The 16,511-nt window shown below is 37.1% G+C and overlaps 1 long non-coding RNA gene and 1 pseudogene across 1 annotated transcript; both read right to left on the reverse strand.

Annotated features, from left to right (window-relative positions):
- Positions 1-3,475: 3,475 nt before the first annotated feature.
- Positions 3,476-6,065, reverse strand: LOC121248257 (annotated as a pseudogene).
- Positions 6,066-12,305: 6,240 nt separating this feature from the next.
- Positions 12,306-14,846, reverse strand: LOC121248402. Its single transcript, XR_005937447.1, has 4 exons — positions 14,779-14,846; positions 14,328-14,669; positions 13,635-13,712; positions 12,306-12,673 (listed from the first exon to the last, which is right to left on the reverse strand). It is a non-coding gene; the product is annotated as an uncharacterized LOC121248402 (long non-coding RNA).
- Between the last annotated feature and the right edge of the window lie 1,665 nt (positions 14,847-16,511).

Here is a 16,511-nt window from a genome sequence, read left to right on the forward strand (position 1 = left end):
TGTCAAAAAAAAATTTATGCCACTATTCTTGGACAGCCAATGGGCCGCACCACCTTGGGCGCCCAGCTGCAGAGCGGGCTTGTGCATGCTGGGCTCATACCCCAATTCACAAGCACCCTTAACAGAATATGATACGGGCCGGATTTTTTAAAATAAATGACGGCCCCAAACAGTATAAGCCTAAAACAAGTTCTTAGCCCAAAGATAATTTAAACCAAACTAAAACTACTTTTGTTTTGTTGGTAAAAAAATTATATGGGCCGGGCCGAAAAGCTTGATTTAATAAAAAAAAAAGGCCCAACTCCCTTTAAATCCAGCCAAACTTCATCACAAACTAACGTAAAAACAACTGGAAACAGCAGCTTGTAACCGCCGCCTATTGTAGTGGGTGGCCATTAACCAAGACTCTAAAGGTCCTGGCAGAGCCGCCAAGCCATGGCAGTGCCGCCCCCATTCAGTGGGTTGCACTGTGTACAGCGCTGCACCATGGCAACGTCATACAGCTATGTGTGATGCACTATGCAGGCTGTGCCATGGGCGACGTCCCGAAGCTGCAGTGCTTGTCGCCACCCTATCAGCCATCGCACAAGGCTCTGCCCTCCATGGCTGACACTCCACGGGGTTCTTGCCTTCCGCCTCTCACTGGTGCGCACAACACCTGGTGCTCGCTACACTTGGTACCCGCAGCACCTCGTCAGTGCATCTCTGTTGGCGCGCGCTGCTCCTTTGCAAGCAGCAAAGGTAGCAAAACGACCCTGGCGGAGCCATGGTGCGATGTTGCGCAAAGCACTTAGTTCTGCATGTGGCCCTGCATGCGGTTCTACCTGCAGCAGAGCCTGCGGCACCACCATGGTGCAAGGCTTTTCGTGCAACAGAGTCCCCACCGCATCTAGTTGCTCCCCACCACCTACGGGTAAGCACCGCCCCTTGGCAACATGGTAATACCAGAGCAACACCCACATATTCCACCCACATATTCAGAATATGTAGTGGAAGTGATATTACCTCGTTGGTAAATTGTAGATCTAGTGCGGTTGTTCCACAAATTCTTCGTCGTCGTTGTTCATCCACAATCTTCTATATCGATGGTGGAGTGTGCTACATGGTAATACCAGAGCAACACCCACATATTCCACAGCCTAAATGCCGGGACTAGAGAGAACTATTTAAGAGAGAGATTTTCTGTTTGTCATGCAAGTGTCTCATACAAAGAGGGGAGGGGCTATGTAAATGGCCTCTCTAGTATAACTCCTTGGCTGGACATAATGGACAGCCATCAAGCCTCATGAGGTAGCTAAAATGCCACTTCATAACCCCCAAGAGAAGGTGAAAGGGTACCCACTATGAGTGCCCCTTTCTTACAGTAGTACAGTAGATTAACACAAAAGACAATCATGACTATCGTCGTGGTTCTTTCCACAATCACATCATGCACTCTATGAAGCAAATGAATCAAACGTACATGGAGGAAAACTTCTCATTTTATTTCCTTTGAAGGAAGAAGTCTTACGTTTACTTCTTAAAAAACATAAATGATTTAGGGCTTATTTGAAAAGTAAGATGATATGAGATGAAATAGTTTTAAATGAGTTGAATAAAATATTATTAGAGTATTATTTTTTTTCTATTGTTATTTTTTTTGAGATTTGAAAAAATTAAATTATTTATTATATTTTGTATGATAATTTGAAAAATTTGTAATAATGAGATGAGATTAGATGAGATGAGATAGGTTGAGGGTGTTTCTGTATCCAAACGGGGCCTTAATGTTGAGAGTAGTGAAAATTTTCAAACTGTTACATAGCGCGAGAGAGAGGAGATTGTTTGTGAATAGTAGTAAGATTGTTGAGTTGAGATGAGATGATATAGTTTTTGAAAATTTTGTGTGTTTGGATTTGGAAGTGAGATGAGATGGTTTTAACTTTTTTGAGATATGATAGATGTAGGTCCTACCAATTATTGCATAGTATATGTTTGAACTTGTTTTATTTATAAATATATTTATAAATAAGTAATAGTAATTTCTAAATTACCTACCCAAATTTCATTTTTTATAATATATTTCATAATAATATTATAAGATGACAATATTTTTATAAAATTAAATTATTTTATAAAATATCAAATAAAAATATTTTTTATTTAAAAAATAATTAAATAATTAAAAATATCTTTACAAAATATCTTTTATAAAAATATTGTGCTTAAAATCATTTTCCATTTTCAAGTACTAATAATCATGATTTTGTCCAGCTTTTGAACTTACTTTATGCAAACACCATATGTCATTGATGATTGAAAATTACTCAGATTTATTTTGGCAAAATTATATCCTATAACGTTCTCAACAACTCAACATAGAGCAAAGAATTGTTTTTGCCTATATATTTATTTTATAGTCTGTCTCATATAAAATCACTTTATTTTATAATTTTATTATTATAAAAATTATGTCTGTACCAATCATTTATTAAAATAAATCTACGTATAGACCTAAAATTAGCGATGCTAATTTGTAAAGAAATGTTCTACAAACTTCCCCATGTATGTAAATAAGTAATCTATCGCGAGACCCATTAAAAAATATATCTATAAATATATTTTGTTTATAATGATTTTTTTTATTTATAAATATATTTATAAATAATAGTAATTAATAAATTACCAACCCAAAAAATGAATGGTGCCTTCAGACAACGTTCGCTCGATGTTTGCTGGACTGTGGCAGCTCGAACGAACATCACACAAGTTGATCGCTTGAGGAGTCACTCGAATATGGTTCTAGCGAATATCACACAGATTGTTTGCTCGAGCCACAGTGAACATCACATAGATTGTTCGCTCGAAGTTTTGCTCGAGTGTGGCTCGAGAGAAGTAATGACAGTTTGTCGTTACATGAAAAAATTTGAAACCATATTTGAAATCTCACATTTACCGTTTGGATAAGAGGTGAGTTTTCCGTAAGAGAGGTGAGAACACAACACTGCAATTAGATTGTTCTATTACTAAGCCTGTACTAAGACTTCAAGCAAGAATGGATATGTACAGGCTTAGTAAAGCTGTAAAGAGAAAAAAAAATGCCAACGTTGGATGGGTGGTAAAGCTGCTGTTACGGATAATAAGGGTATCATCACCCTGGTGTGGCCAATACTTATCTTCCAGACCCGAGAATCCTTTCTTCCCCTTTCCTCTGTTTTGTTTTTTTTTGTTTTTTAATATATTTACTGACGTGGCAAGTGCGATTCCCCTACGGTTACAACTGCCCGTTGTCTACCGAAGAACTCTTGCTTTAATCCTATGGGTACTCTCTCTTTATAAAATTAGAAAAAAAGGAGAATTTAGTAATTTAATCACCATCAGTAACACGTGCATGCGGTAGAGAAAAAATAACTTGCTTGAGAAGAACGCGAAAAAAATTGAAATCGCCACATGATAAATTTAAAAGAAAATACTACTCATGAAAATAATAAATTCCTACAGCAAATATAAGCATATCATCAAATATCTGATGTGAAAAAGGCATTCATGTGGACCCTATTAGCTAGCAAAACCTTTTTCTCGATTGCTGCTCTGATTAGCACCGGTAGAAAACATATCATCGCTGTCACCTATCGCCAACTTTTGAATCATCGAGCTGTTGAATTTGGAGAATCACACGAGCTCCCCTGCAGTTGTAATGCGAACTGGAGGCCACCCACGACGTCCTTCATGGATGGTCGTTTGCTTCTGTCATGCAGTAAACAGCTCATCGCAACCTCTACAAACTTTTTCAGACACTCTGGCGTAATCTCATTCTTCAAAAATGGGTCAACAATCTCATCAAGCTTGTCCTCATGATAGCATTCTCGGAACCACTCAGCCAGGTTCACTTGCTTCTTCAACGCCGTCCGAACCAACGGCGGTCTTGCTCACAGTTCTTCGCACAGTACTACACCGAAGGAGTAGACGTCGGACTTTTCCGTCAGCTGCTGAAGTTTGAAATATTCCGGGTCTAGATACCCAAAGCTACCTTTGACTTCGGTGCTGATATGAGTGATGGAGACGCTTGTGGGTCCCATTTTGCACAAGCCGAAATCTGAAACCTTGGCTACCAAAGTCTCGTTCAAAAGTATATTCGTCGTCTTCACGTCTCGGTGAATAATCAGGTGGTTCGCACCGGTGTGGAGGTATTCCAACCCAAGTGCTGCTCCGATACAAATGTCGAGCCGTTTCTTCCACGTTAAAGGAGGATTGTCGGGGCTATATAGATGATCACGAAGGGTCCCACAGTTCGTGTACTCGTAGACAAGTATCATCTCCCGGTCCTCGTCACAGTAGCCAATCAAAGACACAATATGACGGTGTCGTAGCTTGGAGAGGGTTGAAATCTCAGTCGTGAACTCGTGGGCCCCCTGTTGTGAGCCGCATTTCAGTCGTTTGATTGCAACTGTGGTGCTCCCATCTTAGACGTATCCTTTATACACGTTCCCAAATCCTCCAACCCCTATGATCAAACCATCGTCGAAATTTTTTGTGGCGGCTTTGATTTCGGCAAACGAAAAGTGACAACATAAATGGGACGGCAGAGGCGAGCAATTAGAATCGCCAACGTTCCGGGAGCCCAATTTCTTAGCTCTCTTACTCATACGGAAACTTATAAAACCAAGAATAATAACCGAAACTGCAATGACTATAATAACGGCCATGATCCGCGGTGACCTCCTTTTCCTTTCCGTTACTTTTATGTTGCCTTGATCAGGGGATGTTGGAACCACAACCCCGTCCAGGTTGAGCCCAGCAAAACTACCGCCCGATCTGTTCAACTTAAATATTTCCACACCGTTCAACAATGCATCCACGTATCGTGGTTTCACAACCACATTAGGATGTAGCGCCAACAACAAATCTAGTTTGCGTTGATTTCCATTAGGTGTAAAAACAATATAATCTCTGTACACTGGAATTCCATTGCTGCCGCTCCATGCTATCACGTCTGCATCTGTCTCCGCCGTTTGATTACTGATGAATATTTTAAAAACACGATCGTTCGGGTACACAACCTCTTGAATTGTTTGGCAGAAATGAAGCCTAAAGAGAGAGTTAAACCCAGCGTCCACCGTGAAGTTCCACGTGAAGTTGGAATTAGCCGTGGCATTTCTTCCCATTGAACGAAAAGTTTTGTACACAATCTACGGCGCCGTGTAAGCCGGTGTCTCCGTCGTATACTGTATGGTTACATTAGGCAGGTCGTAAGGAGTAACCCCAAATTGTCACTCAGTACATACGGCGAGTCGCCAACCCATGTCCGGAACATTCCTGTATCCTCAACGCCCGAGACATCCTTTCCCCCAACGTTTAGCCTATACATGGTCTCCAGAGCGGTGGTGCCATCGAAATAGAAGCGCGAGTTGTAATCTACAAACTTGATTCCAGTACCATGGGCATTGTTCATATATAGATTATCCGGAATAGAAACGACCTCTATGCCATTAATGAAGGTGTAGGAGTCAAGAGATATAAAGGTTATGTTGAGACACTGGGTGCGCAACACGGGGATAATGAATTCTTTGACAACGACGGCTGCGGGAGGTTCCAGAGCCAAGATGGTAAGGAAGGCACTGAAGTTTCTCAAGAGAGTGAAATCATTGGCGGTGACGGTGAAGAAGGACTTGGATTTATCGACGGCGGCGTACGTGGAGGGGTAGAAGTAGAGACGAACGAACTTAAGGCCAGAAGAGACAGGGAAGGAGTAAGTAAAGTTGTTGGCAAAGATGCGTGCGGTCATGTAGGGAACTTGGGCAACAGAAGGGATTTGTTCAGTGGGTGTGGATGCATTGGAGGTAGTTTGAATATTTTGGGGAGAGAACTTTGATTGAGAATCGCCCTCCCAGTTCCCGGCCATCGAGTGAGGCTGATTTGGTGGAGGAGGAGCCACAGTTGAGGAGAATATAGTCGGGAGCAATATATGGTAGCGGGCTGTGTTGAGCGGCGCCGGCGTGGGCAAAAAGGAGATGGAGGAAGGAGACGTAGAGGGCGAACGTTTTCATGGGGTTGGAGATAAGCTATAGGTATTTGACTAGCACAGCCGATAAATCTATTTATAAGTTTTATCTTTTATAAATTTATCATTTTAATTATACTAAAAAATATTGAGAGTTTAATATTTTTAAAATTATAAAATATTAAATTATAAATTATGCGTTAAAAAGCGAAATTGATGGTCAACTTCTTCTAGCCCACAAAAATAAGAGTCATGAGTTTTTTTTTTTCCACGAACTCACGGTATATATCTTGATCCGTTCACGCGTTTTAAATCAGAGAATATCTTTCTCTTTTAATTTTTGTGCCCCCTAGCTAAGTGTCCTAGTCTGGCCATAAATTTTGCATCCAAGATAAGTCCGACTCTTTTTCTCTTTCTTTGTCGGAATATAAGAAAAGCCTCTTACAATTGAACCAAAATTATGCGTGTATTCCCCGGTAGAGAAACTACAAATAAAGATGCGTATAGAAAAAGTGTAAGTCGCAATGAGCATCATTTGCCTCGCAATTACTTTTCAGTAATACTAAGTGCCAAAAAGCTTTTCGCATCGAAATAAGATATAATCGCAAGAAAGTATTCATTTGGGGTGAAATTGGTTCACACCAATGAGGGACGCAAAAAAAATTCGAAACGGTAAATAAAGCCCTATTTGCAGCGTCTATATCATTGCAAATAGTCTTATATGTCGTCGCAAAAAAAAAATCATGGTTAATTATTGTCAGTAAAGTTTTTTCTTATGATTTTTTCTCGCCGGAAAAATGTCAAAAGTAATTACATAAAGCAATTATACAATCCATAAAGTAATTATAAAGCAATCCATAAAATAATTATACAAAGTACTAGCTTTATATTCTAAGCAATTACATTATATTACAATCCATAAAAGCAATTATATACATTAGATGAAATTATATAAAGCAATTACATTATATTCTAAGTGTGCAACTTTGAATTTCTCAAGGCACATCAAAGTACAAAACCTTTAAACTTGATCCAAGAAATTGTGATCTCTTAAACCACATACCTATGTTATCAAACAGGAAGGGAAAAAGCAAGAGGAGAGAGAATGGCTCACCAGCACAAAAGGCACCCTACAAACATCAAACTGGTACAAAGCCAGGAGTGCAACTCCAAATATGGTTGCCACATTCTTTTGCAATGAACGCAGCATCCAGGGACTCTCAACTTGCAACGGCCAGCAAAATCATGTTAGAATCTCAAAGCATATTTAGCATGCACATAGATGACGCTATATTATCAAATCACAAACTTATGCTATATTATCTGATCCTTCGAGTAGAATCATCACTAACCAGACTGACAAGCATGTTATACATTATCCATCCCACTGCAGAGGGCCTTAAGGTGCCTCTAAGCAATCTATTCCTTGTAACACCCCGACCCGAGGGTCTAGAGAGTTAACTCATAAAACCTGATAATTAACTCTAATAAGGCTAGAGTACTTCCAAATTCAAGAATATATCCATTTTTCCAAACCTCAAATCGAACGTAAATACTTCAATTAAATAAATTCAATAAACTCATTTATCCAATATTCAATCCAACAACCTAAATAAAATCAATTCTTCTTCATGTCTCAATTAACAACTAGAAATTATATAACATTAACATAGTCTCCATAAACCGTCTAAATCCATTGAAGTAAACTTAAGAAAGATAATTAACCTCCAACACCAACACTAATATCATGATATACCCGACAACAATACAATGTTAATCTTCTCCATAGACTCTAATACTGATCTTCAGTTGACCTATCGATATCATCTGAAATATTATGAAGATTAACGGGGTGAGTTATCAACAACTCAGCAAGCAGAGAGCATATACTAGCATGTAAACATGAGCATTTATAACATTTAATAAGCCGAACAAAACATTTACTTTCATAATGCAAAAAACAAAACTTGTACAAAAACTTTAGAGCGAAATTTTCAGAAAAATAAACTTATTCCAAAAAGAACATCCGTTGGCATTTCCAAACTGAAATATTATAATTAAATCATCTCTTAGCATCACATTGGGACAATACCATGTTTAAACCCTGTGGTAGGGTTATAAACCACCATTATACCCGTGGCTGGGCCTTAACAGAAACAGAACGGATTTCATTGAAAATCCAGTTACACACATATACAGAATCAGAACTCCATGCCAAGATTTTCAGATGACACATCATATCAAAACAAATCACTAAAAGCTTCAGATCATTTCACATGTTCGAGATAAACATAAACAAAGTATTCTCATTTATTCATAACAAAACTTTTAGAATTCCTTATTCGCTCTTTTACATAGTTCAGAAGTACAGTACACAAAAGTAGCTCATGTCTACACTAGTCATGACAGAAAAACACTTTCTCTTATATAGAATTTATGCATATGCAGAATAAACATCTGAGGTTGTTTTCAGATCATCTCTTTCAAAAGAAAATAAACACATTTATTCTCAAAGTCAACCTCCTTTTATTTATTTTATACAAAACTAGTATATGAACCTCGCTTACCTGGACTTTTTAGCTTTTCTGAATCTTTCCACAATTGTGCCGAATGGATACCAATCGTCACCTATACAGAATACTAAACATTACTAAACTTCTAAAAGAACCGCTAAAACTCTCCATCTACTTAAATTCATCCTATGGAAATGGCTTTGATAACTGCATAGGTATCAGAAATCTAATAAATATATTATCATTAAAAATAATCTTTAACTTATTGTAATATAATTTTATTAAATATGGCAAAACAACTTAAATTCTTTTCGAAAGTTAACTTGATCATATTTAAACTCATATCTCTATAAACTATTATTAAAACAATAATTTAATACATCCAACATATAATCTAGTAGGAAATCATAAATTTCTTAAGCAATAGTAATTCATAAAATATTAAAATTAAAATATATATATATATAAACAATAAAACACTCATTTAGTAAAATATACTTAAAATCGATTTTAAAGCATTTAGAATAAAGATAAAATCTTATTATTTACTGATGAAAATAGTTATAACAATTATTACTATATAACTAAAATTTTAGATCTTTAAATATTATCTATATGAAATTATAATTTCACGCTAAACATGACTCCCAAGAAACATCTCAAATAAATCAAACTCAATATCAAGGTAAACATCAAATGGCAAGAAAGCGTACTGACTTATAAACTAGATGTAGTAATATAAATATATTAAAACAATTTCTTTACTATGCTTTACAAATGCTATACGATAAAGTATTAAAAGTGGTTTATTTATACAATTAAAAAAATCTTAGGTAGGGAACAAAAACTAGAAACAGAAATACTTATGAAAATGCGAACGAAATACTTGAGAAATACAAAACCGTGCGATACAGTCAGGGCTCACCGAGAGAAAAGGCCAGGGATGACGGAAGCGGTGGTTGGCTAGGTCTACGGTGTACGGTGCGGTGGCACGGCACTGAAAGAGAGAGAAAGTGAACGTGAGAGAGAGAGAGAGAGAGAGAGAGAGAGAGAGAGAGATGGAACGTCCCGAGAGAAAGAGGGAAAGGGAGTTACGGACCGTGCAACGGGGCTGGAGTCTGACCATAAAATCTTGCTTCGTGATCTGAGGTGGCTCCACTAGCGGGTTCACGGCTGGGCTACAGCTCACGGACGGCCAGTGACTGGGCGGCTTGCATGGAGGCAAAGTTAGAAGGAAAGCATGCTCTATTTTTGGCAAGTGGAAACAGAGGCTCTTAGGGTGCGATGGTGGCTTGGGTTTCACGGTGAAGGGTGGTGGCAATGTAGAGCTCTAGCCGTGAACTGGTGGCTGGAACCGAGGGAACGTGGGAGGCTCGCATGGTGATGATGTGTACGAGGCAGTGGCTGGGTGGTGCAAGTCCGTGGGGGTTAGTGATCTGCAAGGGCGTCTCACAGTGACAGCGTGGTGGTCGTGGGGTTGAGAGGGTGAGCTGTGGCTCGCTGGTGCATCTGTGAAAGCCACAGGTTGGCGTGATGGTGGTCGTGCGGGATGGTTGGCGATGTTGCAGTAGTGAGTGATGGCCCCGTGCTACGGTGTCTGCAAGGAGGTTTGCAGTGAACGAGAGAGACATGGATAGAGAGAGTTTGTGAGATTTGATATAGAAATGCACAGCAAGTATAAGGCAATAAAAAGTAGAGAGGGAGAGACCTGAATGATGGACAGAAACGAAAAAAAAAAAAAGAAAAAAAATAAGAGAGCTCAGAAACGGAAAGGGAGTTCAAACTGCCTAGACGTGAGAAATTTGGGTGGAGGAATTTTCGGGAGTGCAAGAACTAAACGTGAAAAAAGAAAAAACCATCGGAAGGATAAAATGCATGCGGAAAGACGAAGCTCTTGACGTCGTGGCTGCGTGAAAAACAGGGAAGAAGAAAAAGAAAAGAAAATTGGGGAAGTTTATCGCTGGGGGAGGCAAGAGGGAAAAGAAAGAGATGGGAAAAAAAAAATTCAAAGGGCCGGGATGTTACATACCTGGTAGTGTTGTATAAATATGTTAATGTAAAAATGAGTGTGTTGGCATATTCTTGTGAAAACCTTTGTAAAATTGTATTATAAGAAGTTTGAAGTATGTCAAAGTGAAAAAAGGGGTCAAGTGAGCTCAAAAAGAATACGCACAGTAAGTTCGCTCGACATACACTAGACTGGCGCTCGAGCAAATCTCATACAGAGAGTTCGCTTGACATTCGCTTGATATGGAACTCAAGGGAATATCACACAGAGAGTTCGCTCGACAGATGCTCGACACACGGCTCGAGCAGAACTCATCCAGAGAGTTCGTTCGACAGGCGCTCGACATAGCGCTCAAACTAAAGTCATCCAAAGAGTTCGCTCAAACTTCGCTAGACTGGGCGCTCGAGCGATTTCAGAAGTACAATGTTTGCTCGACCCGTGCTCGACATTTCACTCGAGCCAATGTTCAGAAAACCTAATTTTTCTTATGGTTTGAGTGCCTCATTACTTGGGAGGTATAAATAGAACATTTTGTTCTGTCCTTTGTAGAAGTGAGAGAGCAAAAAACTGAAGGCATCTTCCAAGAGCATTTGAGAGCTTGTCCCCCACATTCAAAATTGCTTCTCTTGGAAAATATACTTCCATCATATCACACTCAAGATCAAACACATTTGAGTCCATTGGAGTAGACGTGTTATTTGGTCAAAAGGTTTTCGGAACTACTGTTGCTGCAGAGATCGAGAGGTTCTCGTGAGATACTATAGGAAGGTCGGAGTTCCGACACTACATGTGCATAGAGATTGAGTGGGTCACTCTTGGAGTTGCAAGCCAAGTTTAGCTACTGCAAATGTTTTGTGTGTGTTTCTAAATTGGTTGTAACAAATTAAAATTTCTATAGTAAATTTGTGGTGGTGACCTACACCCAGAGTGGTTTTAAATTTTAACGACGTTCTTCAAATGAATTTCTACTTTGTGAACAAATTTCTGTATTGATTATTTGTGTGTCTTATGTCTTTGATTAATTGTTTACTTGTCAATATTTTCCAAATCCAACTTCTGGGGATTCGTGTGATTCTCCAAATCCAGCAGCTCGATGATTCAAATGTTGGCGGTGTGATAGCAATGATATGTTTACTACCGGTGCTGATCAGAGCAACAATCGAGATAAATGGTTTGCTAATAAGGTTGTTGATGTCGGGAAGCTGAAATTGGGACACTAGCATGTTAGGATTACGTGGTCCACGTGAATGTCCTTTTTACATCAGATATTTGATCATAAGCTTAGATTTGCTGTAGGAATTTATTATTTTCATGAGCAGTATTTTCTTTTAATTCATCATGTGGTAATTTCAATTTTTTTCTACATTCTTCTCAGCAAGTTATTTTTTCTCTATCACATGCACGTGTTACGGATGGTGATTAAATTACTAAATTCTCCTTTTATTTTCTAATTTTATAAAATGAGAGTACCCATAGGATTAAAATTCACTGCAACAAAATCACTCTTTAGGGATGAAAATTTTTGTCCCAAAAGGTTTCAATTTTGTCTCCAAAAGTGTTTTGAGACAAATTTTTTTTTGTCTCTAATTTCGTCTCAAAAAGTATTTTGAGACAAAATTGGTCATTTCCGTTCGAATGGATTTTTTTTGAGACGAAACAAATTTCATCCTTAATAATTGTTCGAATGCCAAAAATACCGTTCGAATGTATGGTTATGTTACAAACGAAAACTTTTTCCGACGACCTCTTATCGCGGGAAAAAGTCTTTTACATAAATAAAAAAAAAAAATTGTACTAAACCATAAAAAGCGTATTCATTCAATCTTCTCTGTGAACCATTACAAAGCTTGAATTAATTCTGATGCAATCTGTGTGCAACATGATGAACCCATCGTGGAGGAGGTGAGTCCAAGTGAGGTGAATAAATCTGAAAGAAAATTATGTATCAATAATTCAGAGGTTAGGGGTCACTAAACAAAACACTTATTTTCACAACTTTCTAATTGATCAACAAATCATCAACTAGATTTTGTATAATCTAACAAATGGTTGAAACTAAAAGCAGGAGAAGAGATAAACTCTAACTCACATAGCCAAGAAGCGCAGAGATGACTATGCCAACTTAAGCCACCAAGTTGGTGTTGCTTCATGCTTCCCTGTATACCTGAAGATCTGAATCAGCCATTGAAATGTTAATTGAAGATCTGAATCAGCCATTGAAATGTTAATGGATAACACAACAGACTAAACCAAATGCCATATCTATATATATAACGCAGCTGGCACATGTGGCTTATTATATTATATGCAGCATATATTTACTAAAATAGAGATGTCATTGAGCTTTAATTTGGTCTCTGTTGAGCCATTTACTAACTTAAAAAAGCATACAAACAACAACAAAAATGCAAATCATTGGACATGCAAGGAATGGTTGTACTAAAATTGTAGTAGTGGCTGATGGCCATTGTTATGAGTAATGACAAGAGTGTATGTTCTGTTTCAAACAAACAAAAAAAAGAAATTCCTAACTGATAGAAAAATTGATCAACCATACCTAAAAAAATATTGAGTATAAAATATCATAGATATCATGAAGACCCCAAGCAAATTAATCGCACCATATATTGATAATCAAATTATAATTAAATTATTTCATCTAATTGCACCAATTCAAGCAAAACATACTACTTTTATTTAATTCCAGGCCACTGAATTATATTAACCCCACACCAGTAATAATTATATAATCCAACAACAACTTAAAGTGATTAATAAACAAACCATTGAAAGTCTTTATAGATTTGGCTTCATATAAACAACTAAGCTAGGAAAAGGGGCCCAATCGTATAGATAGGAATTCATAAAATAAACAACAATGGAAGAAGAGCTTTGGAGAGACTAGTCTGGCAGCTTCTATAAGAAGAGCTTTGGAGAGAAATGAAGATATGGAAACAAAGATCCAAGTCTTTCATATGGTTTTGTACTCATACATGCTAAAACATATAGTCCCAACCACAATACTATCAAAAACACCTTCGAGGCAACTTAGTCACGAGTCAAATTATTTCAGTTAACATAAAAGCTTTGCCTTGAGCCATTTACTAACTTAAAAAAACATATAAACAACAACAAAAATGCAAACATTGGATATGCAAGGAATGGCTGTATTAATGTTCACCAGGCATGCTCTTGATGATTTCAAAATCACCTGAAAACCATCAAATATTGCAACAATCAGAACAAATCAATTTGTTAGTTTAGGACTGAAAAAAGTTTAATGGCTCTGCTTCTGCTACATACCAAGATCAATAATGCTAAGACAGCATACTCTGAAATTGCAAATCATCAAGTTCAACTCTAGGCAACCACATTATTGACCTCCAAGTAGCATCGTTGTTATTCATTAAGCTAGGGTCAAAAAAATTTAGAATTGGAACTTCAAGATGGTATAGATTTCTCTAAATTATGAAAGAAAAGCTAAAATACACACCACTCAACCTGATTAATAATGTAAAGAATAAGAGTTTTTTTCTTTTTGAAGTGGAACCTCACTTAAGCAAGGAAGCCCTTCAAAAACCTCTAGAGAGTAAAATCCCGCATACACGACCCCACCAACTACAACCATGTATAGATAAGGTAATCCAAGGGAACTCCAAGTACAAAATCAAAATTAATAACTATGAAGATACTATCAGATATAGGAGGCTTAAAGAGATTTCATGTAATACTAGGATTTTATAGGAAAATTGGTTAAGACAGTAGATGACGTTTCTGGAAAAAGGTAAAGTTCCTATTTTTTTTAACATAGGGTTCAAAAACATACCATGTGGTCTTCCTTTGCTGCTGATGATTTCAGATCAAACCGTAAGCACAAAAATCCCAAATCCATGCATAGCCCGAGCATACTCCTCTCATTCTAAGCCCTAAAATCCAGACTTTATAACTGAAAAACACAAGAAATTCACAAAAGCAAAGCAACAACTTCTGTTTTGAGGGAGAAATAGAAGAAAATGATAGAAAGAACAAAGCTTACCGCATGTGACTTGGTGAACGAGGACGATGGTGGTAGCGCAAGGAACCACTGGCAATAACAGAGTAGCCCGTAAGCACAAAAATCCTCAAATCCATGCATAGCTGGCCGAGCATACTCCTCTCATGCTAAGCCCTAAAATCCAAAATTTATAACTGAAAACACAAGAAATTCACAAAAGCAAAGCAATAACTTCTGTTTTGAGGGAGAAATAGAAGAAAATGATAGAAAGAACAAAGCTTACCGCAGGTGACATGGTGGATGCGGACGATGTTGGTGGCGCAAGGAGACAGTGGCAATAACAGAGTAGACCGAGACACAGAGAGTGAGAGTGAGAGAGAAGAGAGAGATAAGAAAGTGGCGTGCGAGAATGAGAGAAAGGAGGAAAGCTTACTTTAGTGGTTGGCCGGGCGTTGGAGACGAAGGTGGTGACTAGAGGCTAGAGCATCGGCGATGACAATAGAGAGAGGAAAATGGAGAGCGGGAGAACAAGAGTGAAAAACAAAGGAAGGAGGGAATAGCTTGTTTTATTAGGGATTGATTTTCACAGTGTTATTTGATAAATTTACGTTCGAATTATGTTCGAACAACAAAAAGTTTGATTGCCGCATTTTTTGGAGCAAATATTTTTTGGGTTGAACTATTTCGTCTTTAGATACTTCCATTCGAACTATAAAGTGGTAGTTCGAACTATATTTTTTATAATTACAGTTTTTGAGACGATGTTTACGTTTTATCTCAGAAAATTAATTTTAGAGATGAAAAAAAATTTCTCTAAAAAGTTTTATCTCTAAAAATCAAATTTATTGTAGTGAAACCAACGGTCCCATCCTCCGCTGTGCTCATGCAAACGGAATATTTAATTAAACTATAAGTCAACCACTTTTATTTTCAATAGTATTAGACATCAAGCAAGAATGGATACATCATACAGGCATGCTAATTGCACTGTTCTCAATCACAGCGAATTCTTTGATTCTCTTCTGGCTTGCGCCCGCTGTGTAACAGTTTGGAAATTATTTATGTTTTTTAAGAATTAAAGGTAAGACTTCTTCCTTCAAAGGAAATAAAATGAAAAGTTTTCCTGCATTGTATGTTTGATTCATTTGGTTCATATATAGAGTGCAGACGGTGAAAAGAAACGTACACGACGATAGTCATGATTTTCTTTTGCGTTAATCTACTGTATTACAAGAAATATAACTTTTTGCGTCCAAAATATTTCAGTTGACGCTCAAATCGACGCAAAAAAATATTTTTTTGAGTAAAATTAAACTTGACGATAAATTTAATCGTAAGTAGTGTCATACGGTAATTCCAATAATATATTTTTATATTGCAGTAAAATTTTAAATTTTTGTGGCATTTTTTTGTGGCCGCAAAACTACTATATGAAAAATAGGTTTTTTGCAACAATTTTAATTTGATCGTAAAAAGTCAATTTTTGTTGTATTTTCGCCTTTTTATTTCTTACAAGTAAAAATTCGTCACTAAAAATAATTTTTTACGACTAAACCAAATTTATTGTCGCAAATAATCTGGACAGAAAAAAATAATTTCGACACCTTGATTTCATTTATGGCAACATTAATTTGTCGCTAAATGATCTATGTAATATTTAATTATTTGTAATAATTATTTAACTATTTGCAGCCAAACACAACCTTAATATTGGGTTAGTTAAATGATCAGTAATCGTCCGCATGCAAAGTTTTTTACAAATTTATTTTCAATAAAGTGATAATTTAAATTTAAAATTCAAATTTAATACTTTTTAATAAAACGAGACAATCCCATTAATCTTATATATTATTAATTAGTCCACCGTAAAATCACAAAGAAAGTTACCACTTTGGATTTGGTAGATTGTTTACTTATTTATTTTTGGGTCGTACGAAACTTTACAAATTTAAATTGATTAAGTATTCTGGCTAGGAGTGATAGGAGGGAATAATTATGGTGCATTTAACACACACA

The sequence above is a fragment of the Juglans microcarpa x Juglans regia genome, chromosome 2D, assembly GCF_004785595.1.
Source record: "Juglans microcarpa x Juglans regia isolate MS1-56 chromosome 2D, Jm3101_v1.0, whole genome shotgun sequence".
Taxonomy (NCBI): Eukaryota; Viridiplantae; Streptophyta; class Magnoliopsida; order Fagales; family Juglandaceae; genus Juglans; species Juglans microcarpa x Juglans regia.